At 35.2% G+C, this 15519-nt stretch overlaps 1 long non-coding RNA gene across 4 annotated transcripts in view; it reads right to left on the bottom strand.

Moving 5' to 3' along the window:
• Positions 1-15519, bottom strand: part of LOC105487803 (uncharacterized) — a 220036-nt gene that overhangs the window by 51948 nt on the left and 152569 nt on the right. For 2 of the 4 annotated variants that reach the window (XR_011621399.1, XR_011621406.1), the window contains one exon: positions 13176-13350. The exons of the other annotated variants lie outside the window; for them this stretch is intronic. This is a non-coding gene — a long non-coding RNA (uncharacterized lncRNA). The remainder of the gene's footprint in view (positions 1-13175; positions 13351-15519) is intronic. 4 annotated transcript variants of the gene reach the window in all.

Genomic DNA, 15519 nt, shown 5'->3' on the forward strand with positions numbered 1-15519 from the left:
TTAGGCAACTTTTATATGCGGCTTTGTGTAATAGATACATTTTTAGAACATTTTATACTTCTCATGAAAAATTCTGACCTACCACAGAACCAAGAACATTCATCAATATACAAGAGTCTTTAAAACATGTTAGGCTGAATTGACAAAGATAGTAATCAAATTGGACAATAATATTAGTCCGTTCTCAATCTGCTATGAATAAATATGAGACCTAGTAGTTTATAAAGGAAAGAGATTTAATTGACTCACAGTTCCGCATGGCTGGGGAGGCCTCAGGAAACTCGGCAATCATGGCAGAAGGCACCGCCTCACAGACAAGCAGAAGAGCGTATGAGAGTCGAGCAAACAGGGAAGCCCTTTATAAAACCATCAGATCTCGTGAGAAGTCACTCACTATCACAAGAACAGTATGGGGAAAACAACCCTAATGATTTAATTATCTCCACCTGGCCTGGCCCTTCACAGGTGGGGATTATTATACTGATGGTAAGTCAATGCAATTAAAGGATTATTAATTGAAGCTGAGATTTGGGTGGGGCCACAGAGCCAAAGCAAATAAAATACTTTTAGTTACACAAGAGTTTTGAATGAGAATGAAAATGACTTATTTGTGTTTCCTTGGCTTTAACCAAGTGCTGAAATGTACTTCAGGAAGAGTCTCTAAAATTGTAAAAAAGAAACTTCAAAAAGTGGCTCACATGGTTTCTACTTGGCCAAAATTGCTGGGCTTTAGATGATCCGAAATGAAACGTGCATTTTTGGCCACGGATGATTTGAGTGAAGATTCATGCCTTAATCGCCTAAGGCAATTAAGGATAGATTTGGTACTAGAGAAGACATCCACTTCCACCTGGTCTGGTTGAAGCTCCGTACAATAGGAGTTGCCTCTTGTGAACAAATCAAATCCTCTTTCAAGGCAATATAAATTATCGATGAAAATGGAGATACGTCTCCTTTGGTCTGATCATTACGTGAAATAAAACTCAGTAAACTTACCACCTGTTCAAGGTAGCAAGTATTTGCTTTCTTGTAGCTATCAGATAGCTGCACAAAATTTAAAAAATATATTTTACTGGCCGGGCGCGGTGGCTCAAGCCTGTAATCCCAGCACTTTGGGAGGCCGAGACAGGTGGATCACGAGGTCAGGAGATCGAGACCATCCTGGCTAACACGGTGAAACCCCGTCTCTACTAAAAAATACAAAAAACTAGCCGGGCGAGGTGGCGGGCGCCTGTAGTCCCAGCTACTCGGGAGGCTGAGGCAGGAGAATGGCGGGAACCCGGGAGGCGGAACTTGCAGTGAGCCGAGATCGCGCTACCGCACTCCAGCCTGGGCGACAGAGCGAGACTCCTTCTCAAAAAAATATATATATATATTTTACTGAGGTTTTACTAGTTTTTCCCCATGGGAAGAGATGGTCTGTAACAACCTAGTCTTAACACTACCAGCAATGGACATTCTGTCATAAGCGTTTGTTTTTAAAGTAAAAAAAAAAAAAAAAGTAAGTAAAATGATACAGAATTGAAATCCAGCTTTATCATCTGTTAAGTTTGAAAATTTTTGTGGATTTCCTACTAAGTCCTCCCGTTCCTTTGTTTAATCAGGATAAAGTTACACTATTTTACATCCATACTTTCTTATGTCTTGATATTTTTATTATAATGTGTATTCACATTTATAGTTGTTTACTGTATTCATCTTTTTCTTTATGGCCCTTGGAAATTTCACATTTTGTATTTTTTATTTTTTTGAGACGAGGGTTTGCTATGTTGCCCAAGGCTGATCTCAAATTCCTAGGCTCAAACAATCCTTCTGCCTCAGCCCCTTGAGTAGCTGAGAATACAGGAGTGTACCACCATGCCTGGCTCCACAGAAATATTATAGCTGCCAATTTTTTTTGAAAGTATTTTTTGCAACTTTACTTGGAATCACTTGAATGTACATTTGATTAAAATAGAGGTGATTTTCTACCTTTACCATATTGAGTCTTCTGATCCATAGATATATTCTCTCCCTCTTTATTTTTAGGTCTTTTATGTTTTTCAACAATTTTTAAATAATTTTGCCATAAAATTTAATTATTCTCTTAGTCTTGTTCTAGCTACTTTTTAATTTTAGCTGCAAAATTGCAAAAAATACACAAAAATGTGCTCTTAACACTGTTCTACACTCATTTTGTTGTTTTGTGTGAATTTAATAGACTACTAAAAATGGATTTTTATGTCAGCAATCTTCCAGTCTTCTCTTGTTAATTCTAAAATACTTTATTTTTTCTATGTAGATAATAGTCTCTGAAAATTAAGATGAGTTTTATTCTTTCATTCATATTTTTATATTTTTTGTTAAGTTCTGTTATATTTGCATAACTTCTATTAATGATACATTTCTCCAAAAATTCCTGAGATTTTTACAATTTTTTTGTATTTTTGTACGTTTCAGGGTGTTTGTTATCTTTCTTTTTGAATTCATAATTTACTAGATGTATGACGGAAGAACTAAAAGATTCTTTGAAATTTCTTGAGACACCTTTAAAACCTAGTACTTGGTCAATTTTCATAAATGTCTCAGTGGACATGAAAAATATGTTTTCTAAAATCAATGATTCCGCAGTTCTAGATGCATTCATTAGATCAGTTAGAACTGATACATTTTCTGGATTATTTTGCTTATTCATGTGTATCGATTATATTTACTTTAGCAGCATTTGCTTTCAAATACACACAGGGCTTCTTCCTGTTTGCGTTTGCTGGTGTGTTGCCTTTCCTCTACCCTTTTCATCTTCAGCTCTTCTAACTGGTAAGTTTAATCAACTGACGTTTAACATATTTGATGAAATATTTGATCTAATTTCTATTGACATAATTACTGCTATTTGAAACTAAAGTTTTCTTTCTGTTTTTTTTAACATTGATTTGTTTTCCACCATTATTTTCATTATCATGTATCATATTTCTATTCTTTCAGAGGTTATCTTGAAACTTTACGCTAGATCACTACATACGTATTTCTCATGTAATTCACTACATTGATAATCCTGATAAAAAATACAAAACTCTTAGAAAACCATTTCCCTTTGCATATTTATGTCATTACTTTCTGAGGCTTACTTCTATTCTTTAAACCTCCATTTTAGATAATATTGTTGCTTTACATGATCAATAATAAACGTACTAAGTTGTTTACTAATTAATTTTTTAAATAAAATTGCCACCCTTTCTTTTGTATGTAATTTTTCTTCTATTTAAAGTAGATTTCTCAAAAGTTGTTCTAGGGAACTTGGCAAAATTTTGCTTGTTGGTTTGTCAGCACATATTTTGAATTCAATATTGTTCTCAAATTATTCTTTGACTAAGTATATAATTTTAGATGGATTATTATTTTCTCTCAGTGCTATTAAAATATTCTAATATTTGGTAACTTTCATAAATTTTAAATGAAATTAAAATTAGGGGCCAGGCATGTGGTGACTCATGCCTGTAATCTCAGTGCTTTGGGAAGCCAAGGCTGAAGGATTGCTTGAGTCCAGGAGTGTGAGACCACTGTGATCAACCCAGTGAGACGGGGTCTCTAAAAATATATATATACAGGCCTGGCACGGTGGCTCATACCTATAATCCCAGTATTTTGGGAGGCCGAGGGGGGAGGGTCACCTGAGGTCGGGAGTCTGAGATCAGCCTGACCAACATGGGGAAACCCCATCTTAACTGAAAATACAAAATTAGCCGGGCGTGGTGGTGCATGCCTGTAATCCTGGCTACTCGGGAGGCTGAGGCAGGAGAATCGCTTGAACATGGGAGGCAGAGATTATGGTGAGCCAAGATGGCACCACTGCACTCCAGCCCGGGCTACAAGAGCAAAACTCTGTCTCAAAGTAAAAAAAATACATGTATTTTATATATAATACATTTTATATATTTTATATATCACATATTTATATATTATATATTTCATATATTATATATGTATTTATATATTATATATTTACATATATATAAAATATAATTACTTAAAGAATAATATGATTTTTCTTTTTTCCTTCTTTTAACATCATTTGTCTGCCTTTGGTGTATTCAGTAAACCTGGATGTGAGTAGGTATATATTTCTGTTTCCAATTTTTCCTGCTTTAGATTCTTGTGATTTGGGTATCAAAGGATTCATCAATCCTGTTAACAAACTGTCATAACCTTTTCAGTACTTTTCTTCTTTAATCTTTCCTTTTAAAAGTATAATTAGGAAAATGTTAAACCTTTAGAACTTTTATTCCATTCCTCATATCCCCTAAACTCTCCTATAGTCATTTCTTCAGAATCATGTTTCTCTTCACCACTTCTCTCATCTTGTGAGTATAATCCATTCATTAATACAGCCATTTTTTTTTAATTTTCAAATTTTATTTCTTAACAGATAGAGTTAAATAACACCAAACTGAAGAATTCTAGCAATGCTTTCAATAGAATTTGTATGTTTCTTCAAAATTGCTTCAGATTACTTTAGGGTTCTGAATATGGCCTAGCTTGAAAAATAAAGTTCTTGTGCACATGAGAGGAATTTATATTCTGTCTGAAATATTGTACAATGCCCATATATGTCACTTGGGGCAATTCATTTTATTGTGTGGTTCACATCTTCAGTGTCTATTTTTTTCTGTTTGTGGCACTATTGAGAAATTCATGCTAAAATCTTCAGCTGTATGTCACACTTTAAAGTCCTTCTGCTTTTACTTTATATTTTGAATATTTGTTATTATGTATGTAAACATTTAGCACTATTGTGACTTTCTCTTGTGTTGGCCTATTTATACTCATGAAATGTCACTCTTTATCTTGCCTTAAAATAGATCCTTTCTTAGTCTAAGCTTCACAGGGTATAATTGTTTAATTCTTTTTAACTTACAATATATTTCTTTCCTTACATTGAAAGTTTCTTGGATACTTATCTTATACTTGTGTTCTTTTATAAAAAATATATAATTATCATTATCATCATTGTTAATAGACTTTATTTTGGAACAGTTTTAGCTTCACAGGAAAATTGAGGAGATACCATAGAAAGGTAAACTATGATTAACTGAAATCATTGTTTATTCAATTTTTCTTAGTTTTTATCTGATGTCCTTTTTATGGTTCAAGACTCCATCTAGGATACCTAATTGAACTACATTGCCACGTATCCTTAGGGTCTTCTTGGCTACTGCTTCTGACTTTCTCTGTTTTTGATGACCTTGACCATTTTAGAAGTAGTACATTAGCTTCCTAGCACTGCTCTAACCAAGTATCACAAACGGAATGGCTCAAATAACAGAAATTTATTGTCTTACAATTCTGGAGGCTAGAAGTCTGAAATCGAGGTGTCCACAGGACCAGGGTCCCTCTGAAACCTGCAGAGGAGGATCCTTCCATGCCTCTTCCTAGCTATTGGTGGTGTGCTGCAAATCCCTGGCCTTTCTCAGATTGCAACAGAATAACTCCAGTCCTGCCTTCATCATCGCAGAGCATTCTCCTGCCTGAGCTTATCTTCACATGGCCACCTTCTTATAAGGATACCAGTCACATTGGACTAGAGGCCCGTCCTACTTCAGTATAACTTCAACTTTTTCTCTTTTTCAAACAATTAATTATTGACCTACAAAAAGCCATACATAATTAATATACACAACTTCATTAGTTTGGAGCTAAATATAATCCATGAAGCCATCACTACGATCTATGGCATAAACCTATTTACCAACACCAGAAGTTTTTTCCCATCCTCTTATTTACTATAATTGTTTTTCTATAATGTAAACACTTAATGTAATATCTGTCCTCAGAAAAAAATTATACAAAACCATATTATTAACAATAAACACTTGCTGTACAGTAGTTCTAGGACTTGTCTTGTATAACCAAAACTTTGTACTTTTTGACTAATACTCCTCGTCTATTTTTCCCCTCTGACCAGCCTCTAACTATTACCATTCCATTCTTTTCCTCTGTGTGGGTTTGACTTTTTGAAATTCATCATGGAGTGATATCATGCAGCATTTGCCCTTTTGTCTCTTCTTATTTTCCATCTGTAGACCGTTGGGGAGGTGTTTGTTTAGAACTTTTATCCATTTTAAAGTGGGCTGTTTGTTTTCTTATTGTTTAATCTGATGAGTCCTTGGTATAGTTCTTGAGATAAGTCCTTTTTGAGATACATACATGTATGTGTTTTGCAAATATTTTCTCCAGTCATTACCTTGTCTTTTCATTTTCTTATCAGTGTCTTTAGCAGAGAATACTATTTCAATTTTAATTCAGTCCAAAATATCAGATTTTTATTTCACAGATAGTGCTTTTGGTGTGTATCAAAAACTTCATCGTCAAACTCAAGGTCACCTGCATTTTCTTCTTTGTTATCCTCTAGAAGTCTTAGAGTTTCACATTTGACATTTAGATCTATAATTCATTTTGAGTACTTTTTGTGAAAGTTATAACATCTTCATTTAGACTCATTTCCCTCTGCATGTGGAATTTAGTTGTTCCAATATCATTTTTTTCTTTTATATAATTTTAGTATTTGTTTTAGATACAGGGGATACTTAGGGAGGTTTGTTAAATGAGTATATTGCATGATGCTGAGGTTTGGGGTAAGGATCTTATCATCCAGTGGGTAAGCATAGTCCTTAATAGGCAGTTTTTCAAACCATGTCTCCCTCCCTCTCTCCTTCAATAGTAGTCCACAATATCTATGTTTCCCATCTTTATGCCTGTGAATACCCAATGTTTATCTTCCACTTATAAGTGAAAATATATGGCATTTGATTTTTCTCTACTTGCATTAATTTGCTTAGAATCATGGCTTCCAGCTGCACCCATGCTACTACAAAGAACGTGATTTCATTTTTTGTGGCTACATAGTATTCCATGGTATATATGTACCACACTTTCTTTATCCAATACACCATCAAGGGGCACCTAAGTGGATTCCATGTCTTTGTTATTGTGAATAGCATGGTGATGAACATATAAGTGCATGTGTCTTTTCAGTAGAATGATTTATTTTCTTTTGCGCATTTACCCAGTAATAGGAACGCTAGGTTGAAAGGTAGTTGTGTTTTACATTCTTTGCGAAATCTCCAAACTGCTTTCTGCTGCGACTGAACTAATTTTCATTCCTACCAACAATGTGTAAATGGTCCCCTTTCTACACAACCTCACCAGTATGTGTTATTTGACTTTTTACTGATAGCCATTCTGACTAGTGTAAGATGGTATCTTATTGTGGTTTTGAGTTGCATTTCTCTGATGATTAGTGAAGTTGAGCATTTTTCATATGTTTGCTGAACATTTCCATGTCTTTTTAGAAGTGTCTGTTCATGTCCTTTGTCTAGTTTTAGATGAGGTTGCTTTTTGCTTAATGTGTTTAAGTTCCTTATAGATTCTGGATATTAAACCTTTGTTGGGTGCATGCTTTGTGAGTATTTTCTACCATTCTGTAGGCTGTTTCCTCCATTGATAGTTTCTTTTGCTGTGAAGAAGCTCTTTAGTTTAATTAAGCCCCACTTGTTTATTTTTCTTTTGTTGCAATTGCTACTGGGGACTTAGCCAAAAATTATTTGCCTAGGCTGATGTCAAGAAGGGTATTTTCTAGGATTTTTACAATTTGGGTCTCGTAAGGTGGATTTAAATCTTTAATCCACCTTGAATTAATTTTTGTATATGGTGAAAGGTAGGGGCCCAGTGTCATTCCTCTACATACCAATAGCCAGTTATCCCAGCACCATTTATTGAATAAGGAGCCCTTTTCCCATTACTTGTTTTTGTCAGCTTTGTCGAAGATAGATGATTGTAGATATGCAGCTCTATTATCTTGGTGGTTTTTTCTGTTCCTTTGGTCTGTGTGTCTGTTTCTGTACCAGTACCATGCTGTTTTGGTTAGGTAGACTTACAATATAGTTTGAAGTAGGGTAGTGTGTTGTCTCTGGCTTTGTTCTTTTTGCTTTCGATTGCCTTGGGTATTCAGGCTCTTTTATGGTTCCATATAAGTTTTGCAATAGTTGTTTTTTTTTTTTTTTTTTTTTTTTAATTCTGTAAGGAATGACACTGGTAGTTTGCAAGGAGTAGCATTGCCTCTGTAAATTGCTTTGGGAAGTATGGCCATTTAAATGATATTGATTCTTCTAATCCATGAGAATTGCATGTTTTTCCATTACTTGTGTTGTCTCTGATTTTGTTCAGCAGTCTTTTGTGGTTGTGCTTATGGAGATTGTTTACCTTCTTGCTTAGCTGTATTCTTAGGTATTTCTAGGAGTTGGAGGAATGCCCCACTTCCATGCTGGTTCACAAACCTGTGTGTTTCAGCCTTCTCAGTGCTCTGAGAGTGGGGTCTCCTTTCTTACCCCAGTGTCAGCCACAGCCCTCCACTTGGCATTCTCAAGCTGGTCACTGCAGCTCTGGGGCTCCAGGTCAGCCTGTGTCTTGAGGTTGGCCTTCAGCCGCCCTGGGAGATCCAAAGTGCTCCCAGGTCATCAAGAAAATATTCAGGTGGAGCAAAGCATGCAGGCTGGGCAGCATAGGCTATGCTGTGCACATATTCCTGCAGGGAGACTAGACAAGGGCCCTGGGAGGGTCTGGTGGGCAGGAGTGTCTACAGAAAAGATGCTCCCCAGTCCTGCAGGAAAGCCAGTCCTGCTCTCTCCTAGCCCAGTGGTCAGCTGGAATTGGAGTCTCTCGAGGGAGATGCAGAGCCCTGGGGAATGGGCACCCATGGCTGTGGTCTGCCCAAGCCACCCTACACACAAAATCTCCTGAGCTCTGTGCCTGATGAAGCCCTGTTTATGCCTATTGCCTGGGCAGATCCCTCTACCAGCTCACACATCCATAGGGGGAAAGGGGTCCCCTATAGCTCACATACCAAAAGTCTCTGCTGAGAGTAGGCTGTCCCTCAGTTCCCTCACTCATCCCTTCCTCAGTGACCATTCTGGGCCAGGAGCTGCCCCTAGCAGTTGGATACCTGATACAGGGTCCCAGCTTCCTCCCTCTTCAGCCTTGGTGTCAGCATCACCTCTCCATCCTTTCTTGGTGCTTTCTCTCTGAAGATCTGCCCAAATTATATTGATTTACTTGATAATATGCTCTTTCAGAGAGAGCAGCACTTCCTGGCTGAGTCTAGTCATCTATCTTGTCCCTCTCCACCATGTTTTGTAAAGACAATCTTTTCTCCATTAAATTGCCTTTGTTCCTTTTTCAAAGATCAGTTGACTATATTGGTGTATATCTATTTTTTGACTATCTAATCTGTTCCATTGATCTATGTATCTATTCTTTTGCCAGTATCATGCTGTCTCAGTTACTGTAGCTTTATACTATGTCTTGAAGTGTGGTAGTGTCATTCTTCTAATTTGGCTCTTCTTCAATATTGTGTTGGCTGTTCTTTAACTTTTCTCTTTCTACATAAACTTTAGAGTCAGTTTGTTGATATCCACAAGTTAACTTGCTGCTATTTTAATTGGGATTGCATTGAATCTATAGATCAATTTGGGAAGAATTAATGTATTAGGAATATTGAGTCTTCCAATCCATAGATACAAATTAGCTATCTTTTAGTCCTTCTTTGATTTCTTTCATCAGTGTTGTAATTTTTTACATAAAGATTTTCTATTTTTTAGATTTATGCCTAAATATTTAACCTTTTGTTTATAATATAAATGTTATTGTATTTTTAAATTCAATTTCCAGTTGTTCGTTGCTGGAAAGTACAAAAGCAATTATCATTTGTACATGGATCGTGCATCCTATTCCTTTGCTACAATCACTTACTTTTTCTATTATCTGAATCATCTGTAGTTTGGTCAATATCTTGAAGTAGTTCATGCTCTTTCACCACAATCATCTTTTTCATCTGGGATAGTGCCCCTAAAGGCCAATCATGGGACTAAATTAATTATGAAAGTCAGTCTGCTCTACTTAGTCCAATTAAACTTAATTGCATCTTCCCTATATTCCTAATCATTCTCACCTAAGGGACATGTTACTTTCATGTTTTTAAACGGATTATCAGAGCTTAATTATTTTCACAAGTATGACTCTCAGAAAAGACGTTTAGATATCAGAAGATGAAGGGAAATCAGATTTATCCCATTAAATTAAAAGTGTGTGTCAAACCTCATAATGATTTTTTGGGCTACCCATAAATCTTCATCGATAATGGAAACAATTGTAGCAGGAATAGTGACATATGAACAAACTACAGAAATTACTAATCAAAAAAGCAAAATAACATAGAACTAAATTTTTGTATTAAACTGTAGTAAGCTTTAAAATCAAGTTCTAAATTTAAATTACCAGTGTTAAATCAACAAGTGAAGAAATTTCTTGCAAATGCACTGACATAAATTACAGGCATGAGACAGATTGCATAATTGTCCTATAATATGCAAGTATAAGTAATTCTTGATTTAAAAATGAAGGACAATAGCACTGCTAGAGAACCCACGACAATGTAATATGTGGAAGCAGGAGAAGGTAGATGGTTTCATTTGCCTAAAATTACACGGTCAGTAAGTGGTAGAGGCAAATTCGAGATCTTGAATCTATATTCCATGCTCTTTAACTCCAGCACTACTTTTTTTCTTATGGAAAAACAATGACTTTGCAATGTAGTTACTCCTGAGTGAATCTATTCTTACTAACAAAATTAACATCAGCGTTGTGTCCATCATGAATCTGGAAAATGTCAGCCCAACCTCTTATAATCAATTGTGGGCTACTAATAACTGACCATTCCCAATAGTTGAGTATATTCATAAATCTCAAAGAATGTGGGTTTTATATCACTTATTTAAAAGTGATTTTCCCATGATGTTAAAATGGCGAATTCTAGAGTTGGAGGTTGAACTGTAATTTTTCAGAATCTTGATCTTTCCTCAAGCACAAAGAAGAAAGGTGAAGCTAAGTAGTCAGGCATCAATTCTGGGTCATTCTGACTCTATAAAGGGGGAGAATGTCAAATCCTTCCTTCCCTTTCTACCTTATGCCTCGCTTACGTATTAGAATTGCTGTGTGTAGGGTGCCTTCTCCAGAGCAGGAGGAAGACCCTGAGTCATTCTTCCTCCCGACCTGTGCTGAAGGGAAAGGGAGATGAGAACAACTCAGAACAAACCAAAAGACTCCCAAAAAGTCAGGAGCAAAACTGCATACAGAAACAATTAATTTTCAACTCTTCCCTTATTCCTTTGAAACTCTCAGGTCTGGCATCATTTCCCATTTGTATACCTGAGAATTTTGTCAGAAGCCCTCAGACAGAAATAAAATAAATTTGTATCACTTCTAAGGTCAGGGTTTGTGCTGTGGCAAAGAAAACTTGGAGGGGTAGGGGGGAGAAAAAGGTCAACTGTATTCCAATTGGAGAAAAGGTACTCAAAATTGCTTTCACACAAATGTATTTCAGAAGGATGGTAAGCACCTTACCAACAGAGCAAAAATAAATGCAAATAATTTCTTTCAGAAGATGTAGGTTTGGGGTGCTGACATGGTATACTCTATTTAAAGTAATACATCTACAGAAGACTGGAGGACTTCAAAATGTAATACTATGATTCAAGCACTTTCTCCATTACATAAAGTTAGAAATGTGTTTTATCAGTTCCTAAACTGCATTGTGTATACTCTCCATTGATCTGGTACAAGTAGTGGATTCCTCCATTCATTTTTACCTCCCAGTTATTGGGGTTTTTTAAATTGAATTTTTAGATCAAATGAATCTGCAAACCAACTGACCAGGCAAGGTTTTGGTTTGAGATGTTTCGATTTGAAGCAATATTTCTTCTTTCTGATAAACACGTTATAATTACCTATCACAGGAGATAAAGTAGCAAGGTGGCTAAAAGCAAAGGCTTTGGAGTCAGATGGCCTGGATTAAAATCCTGTTTTAAGTTTGCCAGCACTTAGTAATGGGAATATTACCTAGTCTTCCTGAGCCTCGGTGACCTTATATGACAATGGGGATGATAATTATATCTGGCTCATTGGATTATTGTGAGGATTAACTGTGTTCATTTATAAGATACATCTTTACACATACAATTGCTCAGTGGATACCAGCTGTTTTGTTTTTGTTTTTTGTTTTCATTATGTGCAAAAGTATTAGAGGTACAAAATTGAAACGGTGTTTAAAATAAGAGATCAGGGACCTCTCACTGCTTTCAAGTCTACTCATGAATAAGACACAGTTCCTCTCTTCAAATGACAAAAAACACTAGAGAATCAGACAGGCACTCAAATCAAAGCTGTAGAATGGAGTTTTGAGAGATATTAAATGGAATATGAGTTTGCAAATAAAAAGCACATTCACAGGGTTATTAGAAATAGAGAGTGTAGGATTATTCTGAATTATTAAGCTATTTCAATTTTGTATTTGAGTTGTGAAAATGCCAATGAATTAGCTCTTTTGGAAATTGCTGAAAGTACTTTGAGGTTATTAACATCATATAATTGTGTACTTAAAGAGTAATCAGGTTTTCCTGGAGGAATAAAGAAAACCACTGTAGTTGGGTTAAGTGACTTTTTATTTCTAGTGATATTATGTTCTACACTATGAAGCAGGGAAGCTCTGAATAGAAACACATAAAAGAGCAGTCAGTATGGAGTTAGAAAACCTGGGACTTGCCTAGTTCTCTTGCCAACTATGTATTTAATCTTTGTATGCCTCAACCCTTCTTCATTTAGGAAACAAGAGACTAATACAAAAACTTCTGAATATTAAACGAAATAAACAACGAATAAGTTGTTTGCAACATCCAACATATTATATAAGCTAAGTTGTTATCCTCTGTGATTGAAATTTGAAACCCAAAACTATCTGAGATGACCTGAAAATACCACTTTACTTTTCTCTTAGGGTTTCATGCGTTACTTATTTTATTCTCATTAAATCTTTGGAAGTCATCAGTATGAGTATTATTGTGCTTATTTTGAAGATGATGAAACTGAGACTCAAATAATTTAAATGATTTTTCCATTAGTACTTGGCCTGAAATAGCAAGAGGCAAAACTAGAAGCAAAGTCTTAAGATACTCTCATTGGTATTTCAGCATATCTCGAAGACTGCCAAAATTAATAAAGAAGCAGGTGATGCAGGATCAGATACTAGGACTTTGTATCTTGAGATATTGCTTAAGACTTACAGAATGATTGACAAACATTAGGCATACCAAAGATGCTTATGGAGTGACGGTAAATTGTAAGACACTATAACCAGCCAGTGAAGCGTTGAACTTTCAGACATCTTGTGCCTCTTATTTTACATTCTTTTAAACTTCAGCTCCCATGGTTATTCAGATGCATCAAAGAGTAGTGCTGCTAAGGGTGAGCCTGGTGGTCATATTTCTGTAGAGAGATGTAAGTTATATACATAAATTCCAGTTTAGGTTTCCTAGTAGTCAAACTCTGATCTCACCACCAACTGGAACGAGCTATCACAGTGAACTAGGAACTTAAATTTGAATCAGAGACTTGAATTCTAGGCCAAACTGTGTCCCTATTGTAATCTTCTAGGCGTGACTTATGGCATAATTGTTATAGAAACAGTTAATGACCTTTCTATGCCCTTTATAATTCTAAATTCATTTTCTGAAATAATAATCTTCAGGTAACATGTAAAATGTCTTTTAATATATGCTATAAAATATACTGTACTATATTAAGCTATGTAATATATGATATACTATATACACAGAATTTATGTGTTTTTGTTATTTTCAATTTATATAATTTTACATGAAAGTTTAAACTGGCTGAATCCAACCAATCTTTAATATATGTTAAAATACTCAATATAATTCAAAACAAAATTCTGGCAAGACATGTGTTTGGATAATTAGGTGAGATAAAAGGCTACCGGTCTAAACTACTACCACTAAAATTAATAAATTATTAACTGACTGGAATTATGATAAGTATTTGATATCAGTTGGGTTTTTTTTTCTTTACAACTGGAATCAAATGATAATGGAGTTTTAAAATAGTTTTAAGTACTCAAATAGCTCCACAATGTATGAACAATAATGAGGGGAACTTAATTTACTCTGTGTCAAACATATTATCAAGCTACATTAATCAAATCAATATGGAATTTGTTCAAAAATGGGTACCAAAATATCAGTGTATTTAAAGTAAGATAAGGGGATTTTTTTTTCAATTTATTAAAAGGAATGTTAATTATTTTATGATACTTCTGGCAGCCAGTTTATCTATCTGGGAAACAAATGAAAACATTCACCAGTTACTTAACTTTCACCATGTATAATAGATATATCACAAATGTGACAAAAACACTTAGAAACAAAAAAAAAATACTATGCAACTTAAGGTGAAAGAGAGCTTTTAAGCTAACTTTAAGATCCTGAGTCTAAAAAAGAAAAGATAAAATGTTAAAATATTTTTAAAATACCATTTATGGCAAATTATTACATTCACCGAATCAAGTAATATAAAATAGATTTAGAATATAGATTTGCAATTCAGGTGAGACAAAAGGGATGACTATGACATATAAAGAGATCTTAAGAAACTGAGCAAAGATGATGTTAACCCAATTATCCAATAGTCAAAGATCATGAATAAACAATTCACTGAAGAGTAGTTCTAGATGGCTGAAAATATTTTTAAATACTTAAATTCACAATTTGGAAACATAAATCAGAGTAACAAAGAGCTATTACTTTATGCTTATCAGTAGCGCTAACAATGAAATGATGTCTATTGCTCCTATGAATGTGAGTTACTGTCATATATCCCTCTCTCAAATGTGAATTGATAAAGCCCTTTTTGAAAGATGTTTGGCATAATTAAGAATAATGTATTGAGTAAGAATAAAGAAATAAAGTTTGTATGTATATTAGAATTATACTTTTATTTAAAAGTAATCCAAAGGATTTTTCTGGTTTTTTGTTTGTGTGTTTTAGAGGTAAAGTCTTAATTTGTCACCCAGGCTAGAGTGCATCAGCATGATCAGAGCTCACTGTAACCTCAAACTCCTAGCCACAAGCAATCCCCCCACCTCAGCCTTCCAAAGCACTAGGATTAGAGGCATGAGCCACCATGCCCAGCCCCAAGATTTCTTATACCTGGGTGGGTGTGTATACATGTATACACAACATGCTTGCCCATGACTATGTTTGTGAAGAAGCATGGTTTTTCACATGTTGACCTTGATTCATAGACAACAAGGTAGCAAATTGGCTACCTTGGTTGAGAGACTGAATAAGCAAATAAGTAAATATATTGAGACTATTGTTAGCCAAAATGAAGGTGTTGCTTTGTAGTCCAAATGTGAGGACAATCACTGAAACAGTCTCAGGAATAAACGGTATTTCTATGTTGATAGCAAAGCCTTTGCTTACATGTTCATGTCCCCTGTCTTGAGTTTTCTCTTCTTGTTCATTTGTTGTTTTTTCAGTCTCACCTTACCTTCTCTCTTCTATTCCTTCCCTTCCTCAGGCTTCTCCTATTTTTGCAATTTCTCTTCCAGCTCTTCTCTTTCTGCTCTTCTGCCCT

This window comes from Macaca nemestrina, chromosome 3 (genome assembly GCF_043159975.1).
Source record: "Macaca nemestrina isolate mMacNem1 chromosome 3, mMacNem.hap1, whole genome shotgun sequence".
NCBI classification, from domain to species: domain Eukaryota; kingdom Metazoa; phylum Chordata; class Mammalia; order Primates; family Cercopithecidae; genus Macaca; species Macaca nemestrina.